Source organism: Protopterus annectens, chromosome 3.part1, assembly GCF_019279795.1.
Source record: "Protopterus annectens isolate FY-2018-M chromosome 3.part1, PAN1.0, whole genome shotgun sequence".
Classification (NCBI taxonomy): Eukaryota; Metazoa; Chordata; order Ceratodontiformes; family Protopteridae; genus Protopterus; species Protopterus annectens.
In genome coordinates this window covers 428,064,484-428,080,976 of record NC_056732.1, presented here as the reverse complement: position 1 = coordinate 428,080,976, position 16,493 = coordinate 428,064,484, and positions in this window count along the sequence as shown.

Sequence of the window (16,493 nt, the reverse complement as noted above, 5' to 3'; positions counted from 1 at the left end):
TGTTTGCTTATTTATTTATCTATTTATCTATCTATCTATCTATCTATCTATCTATCTATCTATCTATCTACCTGCCAGTCTATTTTTCCTTTCCTGACTACGTTTATCCCATTGGGATTGTAGCCTCAGAGACCAGAGGGGGTATTTTATTACTAGGGTAAACTTCCCCAGGGTACCATGGAACTTCTCCTGCTCATATTTGCAATAAGTACTGTATGATCTTTTACATCTACCTGAGCTACCACCAACTCATGCAGATAGGACCTTGGTTTATTTATTTATGTATTGCCATTTGTTGACCAGGAAAGTCCACTGGGTTAGAATTCCATTTACAGTGGAAGCCTGGAGAGAAAAGCTCCAGTCTCAGATCAACATTTTTACCACAATATAATATTTACAGTAATAAAACAGAATACATTTTTTTTAGCATCTCATACTTATTAATATAGTAGTTATACTAAGGGGGTGACGTAAAGCATTATTAGACCAATTTAAAAACATAACAAGAAGTTATACTACTCTTGTTATAAATATGATGACATAACTCAGCCAAGGGCCTGTCTACTATATATGAACCAGTGGTGGAGCAGAAATGCAGTACCTGCACCACTGCAGCAACATTTGCATATCTGTTGTGAAGTAATGGGTTGAGGTACCTGGAATACATTCTAAACAGTGAGACAGCAATAGGAAAATGTTTTGTACTGTAAGATAAAAAGCAATGCACATTTATAGTGAATGCATAGCTTTTAATTGACCTTTGTACTCTAGTTTTGTTCCTCATGATAATGGGACACAGCAGGTATGTATCTGTTGATTACTGTGGTGTTACAAAAGTAAATAAAAACAGATTAAAAAAAAACAGATTTGGTTCTGTGAAGTCCATATTTTTGTAGTTATCTATATTTCTATGGGTTCTTTACATTTTTGTGATATTTTCAGTTTAATCATGTGTCTTTTTTATTATATCTCTATTGCTTTTTATTTGGTCATTTCAGTGTTTCTTTACATAGATAAAACAAATTTTGCTATAAAGACCATACGTGCTATAACTCTATGTGTATGTGCATTTCACTTACAATTCAGCATTTGCTGATAATTTGCAGAAATATTACTTATCTTATAGTAGCACCTGATATTAACTCTTTAAGTACCTGCCTTTATATGCTGCCTGCCACTTGCTGAGATTGTTAAGTTACTGTATGGTCCGACTTACTGTGCTAATTGTGCTTTGCTTACTGCAGTTGTAAAACTGACACTTTGCCCTTTGTTTGTACAACAAAGAAATGCACTGACAAAACCCCATGTGGTTTTGTAACCTAACTGCATTTTTACTGACCTATAAAAACTGCTACATCTACAGTGACATTTAAAGGCATAAATCATGGATACTGAAACTGTGTTGACATTTCAGCTTGATCTTTAAGTGTAAACAGTAAAGTTGTTCTTTTCTAAAAAGTTTCATAGTACATTGGCTGGGTTATCATTTTGCTTCATTCTTCATTACGTCAAAAAATGAAAAAAAGATAAAAAAAAGAAAAAAAGAAACGTGAAGCAAACATCATTAATTTTCACTTTTCTCTGAAGATAGTACAATATCACAGTGTTGTAGAAGTATTGGATGCCATGTTTTTCATATCCTATCATGGCTTTGAGTTACTTTCTGTGCATTGAACTGCATGATTGCCTGTTTTATCCATGCTTCTATGGTAAATATTTGCAATTCTACTGTTGGGAAGAGCAGTGCATTAACGCAACATACACTGCAAGGTCGTAAGTAAAATGGGAAAAAAAACTTGTTAGGCTCTGAAACAAGAATAGTAAATATACGGAATTATATCAGCGGTAGTATATACATTAATATCTGGTGACATTGTGATGTAATTACTTGTTATACTGTGGAGCTTTTCTCCCCGGGCCTCCGGTGAAAAAGGGCTTTTGCTGAGTCGTACTATCCCGGTTATCAAATGTCAAATAAATAAAAATAAGTAAATATAGAATTATATCACTGGCAGTATATGCATTCATTTGGAATTATGGCAATGGTAGTATATACATTAATATGGAATTACATCATACACTGTGGTGGTGGTGCTGCGGTAGCGTTCTTGCCTCACAGCAAGACGTTGTTCCGTTCGATTCTCAGCTAGAGTGCCTTCTGCGAGGAGACATGCGTGAATGGGCGTACCTTCATAGAAGGTTGTGCGTCAGGGCTGGCAACTCGGCACGTAAAAATCCACTGCCAATCATTAGCGGACCGGAGTTTCGCTGTGGCGACCCCAAACCGGGAAAAGCCGAAAGACACAGCAACAAATCAGTGGTAGTATATAAATAATATGGACTTATATCAGTGGTAATATATACAGTATATACATTAATGTGGAATTATATCTGCATTAATACAGAATTATGTCAGCGGCAGTATATACATTGATATGACATTTTATCAGTGGTAGTATAGACATTAGAAATGCAAACTCAAAACATCAGCTTGTAACATGCACTCTCATCATAGCTTGCTAGAAAGGAAAATAAAATGATACTGTGTGCTCTGTGAAGCAGACAGCTGATTTAGTGTGGCTGAATTTATTCCTCAAGAATGCAGCATAACAGACACAGAGACTAGATAATATGACAGTCCACCTGACGGACTTGTCAATTCTCATTTAATTTGTTGCAAGAATGAAATATATAACATAATCATGTTGAATTATTATTTGATATACATATATGACTTTGATGTTTGTCTTTATATGTAGGCTGGATGCAGAGTTTAAAAAATACCCCTCATACAAACTCTAGTAGGAAACAACTTTTAAATTTGTTCACAATGTAAGCATTTCCAACATCTTTTATTAATATCAGCTAAACTGGTATCTTAAAAAGCAGAGAATTGTTAGTTCCCAATAGATAGGTGGAAGTGTCAGCCCTTTGTAGTTATAACCTGCCTTGGGGAAATAGGCTGATATTTTGAACTTTGATTTAGTAAAAGAGTAGAACTGTATTGTAACAGATATCTCAAGGGAAAGTTCTCGGCCTTTCAGCATAAAAGTTCAGTTTTGTAGCTGTTTGGATATGCTGCCAAACTGTATCTTTTGTACAATTTTAAAGTAAGAACTCAATTGTAGATAGTTTCAAAGATGTTGTACAGAAGCATGGACCTTTCAAAGCTTTGATGAAGCCATGCCATGGCCTGAATACAGATACCAAATTAACCTCTGGATGTATTAGTGTGTGTTTGCTGCTTATGTGACATACCACAGACTTAACAAGACTTGTCTTCACAGATACAAAGTCATAAGTTAGCAGATTTAACTGTATGAACAACTACTAAAATTTTCTTATGTAATCTTTCATTTATTATGACATTGTTTAATTATGCTATTTATTTAGATATTTAGACAAAAATATGTTTGAGCGATTTTGTTTAGAAATCTGAAGTACATCTTGTTTATAGTCTTATCATTCAAATATAAAACCATATGTAGAGTGTTATAACTATCTGATATTATCAGAGGTTTACTCAACCAACAGAAAATACTGCAAAGCCCATCATGCAGATATACCAAAACAGGTGCTGTACAATATCATATATCAATCACTCATCTGGGCATTTAAAGTGTAATGTAAGCTTTTTTCTGCAAGGGTTTTTAAATCACATACAACTATCATAATGATGAAAGTGCAGTTGTATGAAGAGCACTTACCATGAAAGCAGATAATTGCCTCCATTCATGCCTTTCCTGTAAATCCTTATATAACGATACTGGATAATGAGATTGGGCCTGACAAGCTACAGCAAGCTAAAACTACATTTTCAGCATTATATACCTCCTGTGTACAGAGAAAGTTACTGGCTATCTGAGGTGATGTGTGCTGAGGTTCATATCAACAGCAGGTATAATAGGTTGAGATGAACTCAAAAATGTGTTCATTTACAGAGATGCTGCCTTTTCTGAATAAACTATGATGTAAGTATAAGTAAAGTATTTACCAGGATATAAACGTGATAGCACCTAAGGGAAGAGGAAGCAACACTACAAATGAATGTTGTACAGCAGCTACAACAGACACTTCCACTGCTGTCCCTCATGAACTTTTTATAGCTTACTAGGCTGTGTCATCATCCGAGTACACGTGGCAGGTATATCAGTCATCATCTCAGTATGCACATGGCAGGTATACCTGTCATCATCTGAGTACACATAGCAGGTATACCTGTTACCATCTCAATACACACATGCCAGATATACTCATTATCATCGCAATACACATGTGGCAGGTATACCAGTCATTATTTCAGTACGCACATAGCAGGTATATCTGTCATCATCTGAGTACACATGTGGCAGGTATACCAGTCATCATCTCAGTGCACAGATAGCAGGTATACCTATCATAATCTCAGTACACTCTTGGCAGATATACTTATCATCATCTCAATACACATGTGGGAGGTATACCAGTCATCATCTCAGTACACACATGGCAGGTATACCTGTTACCATCTCAATATGCACGTCCCAGATATGCGTATCATCATCTCAATACAGATGTGGCAGGTATGCCAGTCATCATCTCAGTACACAAATAGCAGGTATACCTATCATCATCTCAATACACATGTGGGAGGTATATCGATCATCATCATCTCAGTACACACATAGCAAGTACACATGCCATAATCTCAATACGCACAAGTCAGATATACCAGTCATCATTATCTCATTATAAACATGGTAGGTATACCTGTTACCAACTCAGTCCGCATGTGCCAGGTAAACATATCATCATCTTAATACACATATAGTAGGTATGCCAGTCATCATCATCTCAGTACACACGTGGCAGTTCTACCACTATCTACACAAAGACTAGTAGCTGGGATGGCATTACATGTAATAGCTTAGCAAAATAAAAGGGGGGGGGTCAAGTGTAACAGCTTATCCTGAAAAGACAGTAATGCAGACCAGTTTATAATGTATAATAATTACCTCATACTACTGTTATAATAAATAATCAATTTTCTGGTCTTCCACTAAATTCTTAAATATAGGTAGAAAAGGAACTGATATACGTCATGGTGAAAGGAGACACCGTTCATCATCCTGAGATGAATGCTGTCATAAGAACTATATTTTATTTATTTATTTATTTATTTTACATTTGTTGACTGGGCTGGTCTAACTGGAATACAAATCCATTTTCAGTAGAGGCTCAGGGAGAAAAGCTCCAACACAAACACAATATATACAGTAAAAGTTGTCACAATTCAGAGAAGTATAACAGTAGTTTAAAAGTTCTAAACAGTTTCAGCCATACAGACTTGATGCAGTTGTGATTACAAGAGTACATGGCTCATGATGAGGAGATATGAAAAACAAAAATATAAAACAAAATAGTTGTGTACTTGTGCAAGCAGAATAAAATAGCATAATAAAGTTGTTTACTTATACAATTGTACCAAGTGATACAGTGAAATACAAGATTTATAGGAAACAGCAAGAGGATGTCAGTAGATAGAACATACTCATATTAGAAGCAGAGAATACATGGGAAATAGAAAAAAAGTTAGTACAAGGGCATAGCCAATGAGTACTGAGAAATTGTTTTAGTTTCTGTTTAAAAAGTGTTATAGAGGACAGAGATAGGAGTTCAGAGGGAAGTATGTAACAATGTTTGCCTACAGAGTTAGAGAACAACGAATCTCCAGCTGAGTTGTTGGATTTGCTGGTAGTAATAAGTAGCTTATTAGAAGAGCGTAAATTCTTAAGATTGTTGTAGGGGGTTATGAGAGTAGTCAGTATAGGTATACAGGTGGGGTAATACAGGATCTTATGGATAATACCAAGTTGGTGAAATAGTATCTGGTTTTGGAACTCTAGCCATCCTAATTGTTTTAGGTTGTTACAATGATGTGTTCTAAAAGGAGAACCTGTGGCAAATCTAGCAATACTATGATAGGAGGTAGCAAGTCTGTTGAGGTTGTTTTTTGAGAGATTGGTAAATATAGGTGAAGCATAGAGTAGGGTAGAGATTAAATGAGTTCTAGCTATAGCAGTTTTGGCTGAAGGAGTAAGAAAGGGTTTGATTCTGTAAAGGGATCCCAGTCTCTTATTTACTGTTTTTATAGTGATGTTAATATGAGTATCGAAGTTTAGGTTATTATCTATGGTTATTCCAAGAAGTTTAGTGGTTAGGTCAGGAGATATAAGAGTCCCGTTCTTGGATATAAGACTGAAGTGAAGAGGGGTTGACCTGCGAGTAGGAGCAAAGAGTAGAAGTTTAGTTTTTTTAGGGTTAAGTAGGAGGCAACGGTTTAAAAAACATTGCTCAACTGTATTGAATGCTTTTTGTGTCAGGGACTGTAGCTCGGTAGGAGTTTTAGCTGAGCAAATAATGGTGGAGTCGTCTGCATATTGAATGCAGGTTGCATGTGGAATTGCTTGGTGGAGGTCGTTAATGAAAATGGAAAATAACAGTGGGCTTAATATGGAGCCCTGGGGAACACCAAAGGGAATGGGGAGGTGAGAAGATAGATTGTTTTCCCATAGTACTGCCTGTTGTCTATTATCTAAGTAGGATTTGAACCATTTTAAGACTACTGTATCAAGAGAAAGAGATTTAAGTATTTCTATAAGGAGCTGGTGGTTAACCATGTCAAAAGCCTTAGGTAAATCAATGAAGACAGACGAGGAAAGAGTATTATTATTACGGTTTGAATTTATACAGTCTGTGAAGGAGAGTAGAGCTGTGGTGGTACTGTGGTTAGGTCTAAACCCATGTTGACAGTTGGCAAGTAGGTTATTTTTGATAAGATGGGTGAGTAGTTGCTTATGGGCACATTTTTCCATAATCTTTGCTAGTGGAGAGAGTAGAGCTATTGGTCTACAGTTTGAAATGTCAATGGAGTTTCCACCTTTATGAAGGGGGGTGATGTGTGAGATTTTCCAGATAGATGGGATATATCCTTCGGTTATATTTCTGTTTATTAGTATGGAAATGGGGAAGGCTATGGTCTGGCTCCTTTTTGCAGGTATTCTGCAGGTAGATGGTCAACAGAGGGGGTAGTAGGTTTTAGTTTTTCTAGAAGAGAGCAAATGAAGGAAGTAGGAACAGGTTATTGCTGAAATGATGGAATCCGCTAAGTTGGTGAGGTGTTTAGATTAGGGGAACTTGGAGATAATTGCTTAGCTAGTGTTTGAATGGCATCTGTAAAGAAAGAATTAATGGCATTGGCAGTTTGTGTTGGATTATCATGGCTAGAGTCTTGTGGGCTAGGTGTAGTAGATTGGCCTGGGTGTAGGTGTTTGTTGATGCTGGGCCAGAATTTTTGTGGGTTCCTTTGGTTAGTTTGTTGTAGTTGGATGTAAAAGTTTTGTTTATCTAATAGTATAGCTTTTTTAGTAGTATTTCTAAGTTGTCTAAAGGTTTGGTGGTCTGTAAGATTCCTGGTAGTGTGCCATTTTGCCCAAGATTTGTTTCTAAGGAGAATTTTCTGTTTAGTAGCTATGGTGAGCCAAGGGGCAGTTTTAGCTTTATTTATAATAGAGCGTACTGGGGCATGTTGGTCAAGGATGGCTAAGAAGTTGGAATTCAAGTAGTCAACTGCTTTATCTAGAGGGAGTATTTTTAGTGGTGACCAATTGCAGCGTTTGAGTTCTAGTTGGAAAAGTTCAGGGTTGAAGAATTTTTTAGTTCGAATTGTCCGATAGGTATTTGGGTTAGGTATGCTAGTTTTGTGTCTGATGATATATGTAAATGAGTGGTCGCTCAGACCATCAGGGAGGGTCCCTGCTTTGTATGTGAGATGTGGAGAGTTTGTAAGGATCCAATCTAATGCGCTTTCCTTGTTATTGGTTTTATTCATTCTTGTAGTGGAGGTGATGACTTGCGAGAAGCCATAAAGATGAATATGGGTGGTGGGATGAGGGGTACTACAGGACTTCCAGTCAATGTTAAAGTCTCCAAGTACTATAGTTTCTTGTGGAAGATTGAGTGATAGCCAGTTTAGAATACATTCAAGGGTATTAATGTTATTTCCAGGGGGAAGGTAGATACAAGCAATGTTAATGGATTTTAATTTGTTGATTTGAAGTTTGGTGACAAGGATTTCAGCGTTATTAAATATAGGTAGATTTATGCTTGAAGTGGTAACTTGTAGATTGTTTTTATAAAGGACTGCTACACCCCCTCCCTTTTTGTTAATATGGTCTAATCTAAGGATATTGTAGGCAGGTGGGGTGACTTCATTGTCATTAATGGAGGGTTTTAGCCATGTTTCAGATAAACATAGGATGTCAAATTGGTAGAATTCTAATAGGGCATGAAGATGGGCAATCTTGTTTTTAATGCTTCGAATGTTAAGATGTGCTATAGAAAGGGAGTTTGGAGGTTTATTAGGAGTATGTGTATTAGTTATGTAAGAGTTGCTTGGTACAGTGTTAGGAATATTGTTTGGGCCAGGGTTAGGATGAATGTCTCCATCTAGCAGGGCTAGGTGGAATGTTTTTTATGTGGGGTTGTTAAATTTAGAGAAATAAAAAATTATTTTTCTTGTATGTAGGTTACTATATTTTATATGGGTTATGATATTTGGCTTGCAGGTAGCAGGGACTATTATTAGGGGTATTAACCCTACAGGTTATTAACCCTACCCTGACTACAGGGATATTATTCTTGGAATAACTGTTAGATTTACAATCTTTCATGATGACAGTAGAAAAATAAGCAGTCTGATAAATTTCTCATGGAAACATTTATGGAAAGGCCATGGAGGTGAGTGACTTCAGCCATCTTGTGGGAAGGTTGTGTACTGAGCCGCAGCAAAAGTAATGTTGCTGGCAAGTCAGCTAGCAAAGGCATCTTTGTCAGTATGAGCAACTGGTCTAAGAAGCTAAGACAAGAAATAACCAGCACAATTTACACACATCTGTAGTACTGGAAATGTAAGCTCAAGTTGCATGAAGCATCTTCTCCCAGTATGTTGGAAATAGGGGTAATAGCAAAGCAAGTGAATGTTACAGTTATATGCCTTGCCAAAAAATTTACTCCTGGAATAACGAAAAATTTCACAGAGAAAACTTTCCTACTGTTATAAAAGCGTGTGATAGGTAAGCAACTTGTATTATTGTAAACAAGCTACCATATTAAGTGATGTTTCCAAGTTAGGGACTGCATGAGAACTGAAAAGTGTGTCTGAAGAAGTTTTTTTTTAATTTTTATAGTACAAAAGAAAATTAAGTAATTTTCCTCCAAGGACTAAGGCATAACTCTCCTTAACAAGAGCTGGTGGTCACTCATGGTCTCAAGGAAACAAAATGAAAAGCACACACTAATATCTTTTAATGACTGAGACAGGCCTAGAGAAATTAAGGGAGAGGAACCTCCCCTGTAAGGGTGAAGCCATCTTACTAGTGCCAAGGAAAATAGTTTCCACATCAGCTAAAATGGGCTTCCTGAATCATGTCAGAGTATTCAAAAGAAAGAACTCTGCAAAAAGAAAGTACAGAAATTATACTTATGACAGGTACTTAATTGTATATTGCTGCACTATACACCTTACCTTCAGTAATCATTGCCAGTCTAGCCTCATTTGGCCAGAATTCCAAAGCAGCCCATACATTTCTACCCCTCAGCACAGTCATTCTAAATCTGAATGCTTATATTCAAACTGAAGGAACAATCCAATCCAGTCAAATCTCGATATACAGACCAAGAAGAGTTAACCCTACTGTTATAGTCATAAATAAATAACATTAAGAATTGACCTTGTATGCCTTCAGTCAGGAACAACAGTTCAGGATGTGCAAACAGAAATTTTATTCTTGCAGTGCTGGGAGACAATCTTCATAGCAGTTGTTAATTAGTCTCTCTGAAGAGAGACAAACTACATCTTTTATACATTTTTCTTATGAAACCTGTTTGTGCACATTCATAGGTTAATCATAGGTTAGTACTAAGCTAACTGCCCTTGCCATTTTAAGCCTAGCCACTTATCCCTTGTGAGACTCAAACCCTGCACCTTGTGTTTGATAAGGCAAACACCTTAACCATTAGGCCACCCTCCCAACTCCCTGGTCATGCTCATTCATTACATTACAATGACTAATGTCCTCATCCCTCGTGATTTTCACCTTGGACTTCACGTGAACACCTTTTTATACATGATCCACCTGGTTTCAAGGGGTCTTGTTTCTGTCCTTTGATGTTTCAAACCTTTCCTAGCAACAATGCACTCCTAACCTGGAGGAGTCAGGCTAACAAATTCCTTTTTTGTAATAACTAGCATGCCTCGACTTCATGCTACATGTACTTTTTCCTTATTACATATTAAAAGAAAGCAGTTAGAACACAGTAATAACTTTAGCTTATGAAACTGTATTTTTCCCAGCCCTGCATACAAATTATATTGGCTTTTTAACAATCATATTATACCATCATTAATGAACTGAAATTGATGTCCCATAAAAGTTTCCTCTCTCTGACGCTATCAGTGTCATACCATGCATGTAATTATATTTTTATTTTTCTTAACTTGATAAAGTATGCCACTGGTTCATAATAGTCATCTTCTGTCATACTAGAACTGTGTATGTTAATGATAACAAACTACAAAAGTAATGATGTTTGATTTTGAAAAGTTGTAAACCTTTCAAGCTGAGGCATCACAGGAAGAAGTTTTGAGGTGGCTCAAGGATGGATGCAGAAAATCCTCTGATGGCATATGGTGACATCCAGATGGCTGACTGGTGGCGCCTGCCTCTTTGCTACCTTACCTGGTAAGGGCATATCATCTACCGGCCCATACAGGTAAGACAGATTTATTTAATAAAATTACCCAAAGTTGGTATGCAGTGGCATTTCATGTGCAGGTGAGGTTAAACATCTTGTAATCACATCTTTTAGAATAGAAAATACCAAAATGATCACAAATATAATAAAAAGTACAATGACAATACCCTGGATTGTGCTAGTTCCCAGGTTAACAAAAATACTGCCCGACCATCCAAAAAGTGTCCATTGTTTTGATGTTCTGTCTAAATCCTTGGCCTTTTGCTCCATGAAATTTGCCATTTTTTTCCTGTTCATCATGATAGTCACTAATATATGAGCATTAACGACTCATTATGAGGGCACGTGACCCCCCCCCTTTTTGAACAAGCATTATATCAAGTGCCATTCGATTTTGTAACACCACAGTTACCATTTCAGTCATTTCTCAATTTGTCATCCTGATGTGATGTGAAGTTTCGTTGGCCACCTCCTGTAGAATTTCAGCAAGCATGGTGATTTCAAGCATTGTCTTGCACTCCATACCCTGGTTTAAAAAATGTAAATACTTGCTCTGTCCAGTGGATTGCTCGCTTATTTCTCAGTCTACCTGCTGGTGGCTGTTCGAAGTATTGAATAGCAGGAGTAATATAGCCTACAAAGCAGCATCCAGACCAGTTTGTAGGCAACCAGGGGTAGGCCCGATCACCACAGATGTAGTATTGGTCACTTATCATGACCATGCCACAGCCCCAGTCATAGTTTTTTTTAAGTGAAAAGAGTCTAACACACTTCTGTGCCTGGTGTCATTATATTTGCTTTTTCCTACTAATACAGTCCCATTTCTGACATAACACTTGTTTCCATGATGAGTGGTTGCAAGTTGAAGAGACACAACCTTTGAAAAATCAGTTACATTACACCAGGTTAAGCTAATGTCTTTAAGGTCCTTTTCAAATGACAGCTGTGATGCAGGGGTGGGAATCATAGGAACCCCTGCCTTAGAATGATGAGGTGTATGCAAACATATCCAGCAGCTTGTTTTGTTTACATTTTTGGCATATTGCTGAAGGACCAGCAAGAAACTGTTTTTTCTTGACCGGGTTGTAGAATGAAACAGCAGCAGAAGCAAAGCAAAAGTACTTGTTGTCACTGGAATCATCATGAACTGCTACTGAAATTGACCTTCTCACTAGGCAGATGATTTATCTGTTGCACCGCAATCTCCCTCTGTTGGTTGCGATGATTCATCTGGGGTCCCCACACTGAAGGTCTTCTTGCAATGAGATGAATGGATCCATGTTGGTAGTCCTGCACAGTGAACTGTAGTCAAAGTGGTTAGCAGGACCTGAAAAGGCCCCTTCCACCTCGGGCTGAGGCAGTTATTCCTCTGGAAAATGTTCACGTACACCCAATCACCCAGTTGTAGTTGATGACAGGGCTGGTCAGGAGGATTTGGTAACGCTGCTCTTACTGTTCGATGATATTGCTGCAAAACAGTAAGGCGTTTCCTACAATAAGAAATCATAGCATCATCTGACAAAGTTAAATCAGCATTTCCCACTGGCAGGGTAGCTGGAAGGGCCATAGGTCTCCCTATTAATATTTCATATGGACTCAATTTCCCGGTGGCATTCAGTGAGGCCCTCATACTTATTAATGCTAAGGGGAGGGCTTTGCCACTTTAAGTGGGTTTCAGCACAAATCTTTGAAATTTTATTCTTAAGGGTCCTGTTTACCCTTTCCACTAATCCAGATGACTGGGGATGGTTGAGACAGTGAAGACTCAACTTAGTATTAAATATTTTACATAGTTCTTTAAACAATGCATTATTAAAATGTGTTCCCTGGTCACTGTTGACAATGCTTGGTATACCGAATCTCGGTATATAACTATACAAAAATTTCTTTACCACTGTGACTGCATCAGCTTTGTGACAAGGGTAAGCTTCCACCCATGCTGAGAACATACACACTACCACCAAAATAAATTGTAAATTATTAGTCTTAGGTATCTGGATGAAATCCAGTTGTATGTTAACAAAAGGTCCCAAGGTGGAGGTAAACATGCAGTTTTGCTGTTGGCATATTTACTTACATTATGCTTTAGACATATACCCACAATTTTGTACATACTGAAGTATCAAAGAAGAGACATGAGGGGCATACCAACTTCGGGTAACTTGATTAAATAAAGCTGTCTTACCTGTATGGGCCGGTAAATGATATGCCCTTACTAGGTATAGTAGCAAAGAGGCAGGCACCATCAGTCGGCCATCCGGATATTGCCATATGCCATCAGGGGATTTTTTACATCCATCCTTGAGCCACCTCAGAACTTCTCCCTGTCATGCCTCAGCTTGAAAGGCTGACAACTTTTCAAAATCAAACACATCATTACTGTTGCAGTTTGTTATGGTTAACATACACAGACTTTTGCAACAATTTACTACTGTTTATTTAGCAGCTTGGTCTGCTAAATTGTTGCCCTTTGTTATAACATCCTTGCCTTTTTGATGTGCACAACATTTGATTGCAGACAGCCTCTTAAGTAGTAAAAGTGCATCTAACAATGATTTTATGTACCCTGAATTTCTAATTTGATTTCTTGAAGAGGTCAAAAACCCTCTCTCTTTCCAAAGTTGCCCAAAGTCATGTACCACCCCAAAAGCATAACGGCTGTCTGTAAAAATATTTGCCACCTTGTCTTTGGCTAACTCACAGGCTTTTTGCAAAGCCACTAGCTCAACTATTTGAGCAGAGTGAACACCCTCTAATCTTTGTTGCAACAGTATTGTTTCTTCGGTGCAGATGGCTATTCCCGAGAGTAGCTTCCCTGTTTGATCTCTTTCACTGGAGCCGTCCATGAACAAATTCAAGTCAGCATTGGGTATAGGAGTGTCCTTTAAGTCCTCCCTAGGAGAAAGCAAATAGTTAGTTACACACACACAATCATATTTTTCACCATCCTCAGCAGTAGGCAACAGAGATGCAGGATTTAGAAAAGGACAGCGGATCAGAGAAATAGATGGATCAGAAAAATGTATAAGTTCATATCAAGTTAGACGTGCAGTGGAGAGTGGCTGAATTTTCATTTTAAGCAAAAGAGATGATACAGAATGAGGGACAGCTACTGTGAGATCATGCCCAAGCACCAACGATTGTGCCAGATTTACTAGAATGGCAGCAGCAGGAACTGCCCTTAAACAGGGTGAAAAACCTTTTGCAAAAGAATCAAGTGCTGTGCTATAATAAGCTAATGGACGATAGCTGTCCCATTGTTTTTGTGCAAGTACTCCTTGAGCAAATCCATTTTTTCATGACAGAATAAAATAAAAGGTATATTATAGTCTGGTAACCCTAAGGCTGGGGCAGTAGCTAAAGCTTGCTTCAAATTCTAAAATGAAGTTTCCTCTTCTCTATTCCAAAGGAGAGGCTCTTGTGTATCTTGCTTTAAAAGATTTGTCAAAGGTTTGGCAATTTCTGCGTAGTTAGGGATCCATTGTCTACAGTATCCTGTCATAACTAGGAAAGACCTAAGCTGTCGCTGAGTAGTTGGATGTGGGGCCTTAAATATTGCATCAATACGAGATAGTAACACTTGCCTGCTACCCAGAGATATTAAATGACCAAGATAACATACCTGAGATGACCACAGTTGTAGTTTTTCTCTAGACACTCTGTGTCCCTTCTCTACAGGGATAGTCAGAAGATGCAGAGTATCCTGCTAACATTGCTGAAAGGAGTTTGATGCTATCAGTAAATCATCTACGTATTGTACTAACACAGACCCACACGGAAATGTCACATTCTCCAAATCTTTTTTCAGAATTTGAGAAAGTAATAAAGGAGATTCAGTATATCCTTTTGGCAACCATGTCCATGTATAGTGCTGTCCCTGATGAGTGAAAGCAAACAGAAACTGACTGTTAGGGTGAATAAGTATAGAAAAGACTATTGAACATAAATCTATTACAGAAAAGTAACTAGCTGTAGGTGGAACAACAGGACATATAGGCAGTACTACATTATTTACAGCCCTTCAGTGTTGTGCAAGTCTATAAGTATCCTTTCCTGGCTTTTTAACTAGAAAATAGGAGTATTACAAGGGCTTTTATCTAGTATTATTATTCCTTGATGTATTAGAAACTGAATTACAGGTTTGATTCCCTGCTCTGCTTTCAGCTTTACTAGATATTGTGGAACTCTAGGGTGAGGTTTTGATGGATTTAATTTTATTTTTACTGGTTCTGCTGATTTCAGTATACCTACTTCATTTGCATGCTTAGCCCACAAGTTGGCAGGTACCTGCTGTAGTAACTCTCCATCTGCCTATTTGCTTCCAGCAGTCTGTTCCTTAGCTTTTGCTAAAACTGCCAGTGCTTCCCCCTGTGATTCTGTTGGAACACTTAGATACACCCCTTCTAGGGTACAGTAAATAGTACAACCCAGCGTACATAACAAATCTCTTCCTAGTAGGTTTACTGGTGTAGTAGTACTCAGAAGAAAAGAATGCTTTTCTTCAATCAGACCTAAAGAAATGGGGATGGGTTCTGAAACAGGATACATAACCGTAGTACTTGTTACTCCAGCTGCCTTTACTTTATACTCTGATACTGGTATTTGACTATCTGAAGTAATTTTTAACATTGACCTAGTGGCTCCAGTGTCTACCAGAAATGGGGTTTTCTTTGAATTTATTTTCATCTTAACCTAGAGCTTATTTTGATCTATTGGCAGTAGAGGGTTAAGATTCACATTGGGTGGACGTTCGAAAGATATGCGTAAATGGGCGTGCCTTCTTTGAAGGTTGAACGTCGAGCTGGCACCTCGGTGTTCATCAAAATCTACTGCCAATCATTAGCAGACTGGAGTTCCACTGTGGCCACCCCTAACCGGGAAAAGCCAGAAGACAACAACAGCAACAACATTATTTCCTTGACCTAGTCAGTATGGAGCTTCCTGACTCCTTCCAATCTCAGGAGGTGGTAGAGGAAAAACTGCATTATTGTAATTTGGTTGCCATTCAGTCCAAGTATCTTGGATTCTGCATTTGCCTGTGTGGGCACTCCCCTCTCCAATGTCCTGCTTCTCCACAATTAAAACAAGACATGTTAGATGAAGCCAGAGGGGCACTACCATCTCGTTGTTGCCAACCAGCTGCACCTTGTTCCCCTCAACCAGCACTTTTGTTAAATCCTCTAGCAATTCCTCTACCCCTTCTCCTGCTTCTGCCTCGACCCCTTGGGTTTTCCAGCTGCCTGATTTGTAAAGTTAACAGCTTATCCTTAGTATCCTTTCTCCATTTTTCCTGATACTCTGTACAGTGATTTGCAGCACTTAATAAAGACTCTAAGTCCTTTCCTTGCCAGTCTATGAGCACCTGCTTTATTTGATTTTGTGCAGGGGCTTGCCAGACCCTGCACAAAGGCTGCTGCAATAGCTAGCTTAGCTTGCTCTTCTGGTTCTGGTATTCCTGAATGTCCAGCAAATACTGTTTTAAGGTGACTCAAATAGTCTGCAGGAGCTTCCCCTTTATTTTGTTTACATGCCTGTACTTTAGACCAGTCAGTCCTAACTGACACACATTCATAATCTTGTTTAACAATGCTGTTTGTCTGTTAATGCATTCTCTGTGAGAGTGAAATCTGTTATCTCAGCCTTTTCCAGTAACTGCTTTCTTATTTCATCTGAAATAACTACCCTCAGCAGTTGATTTA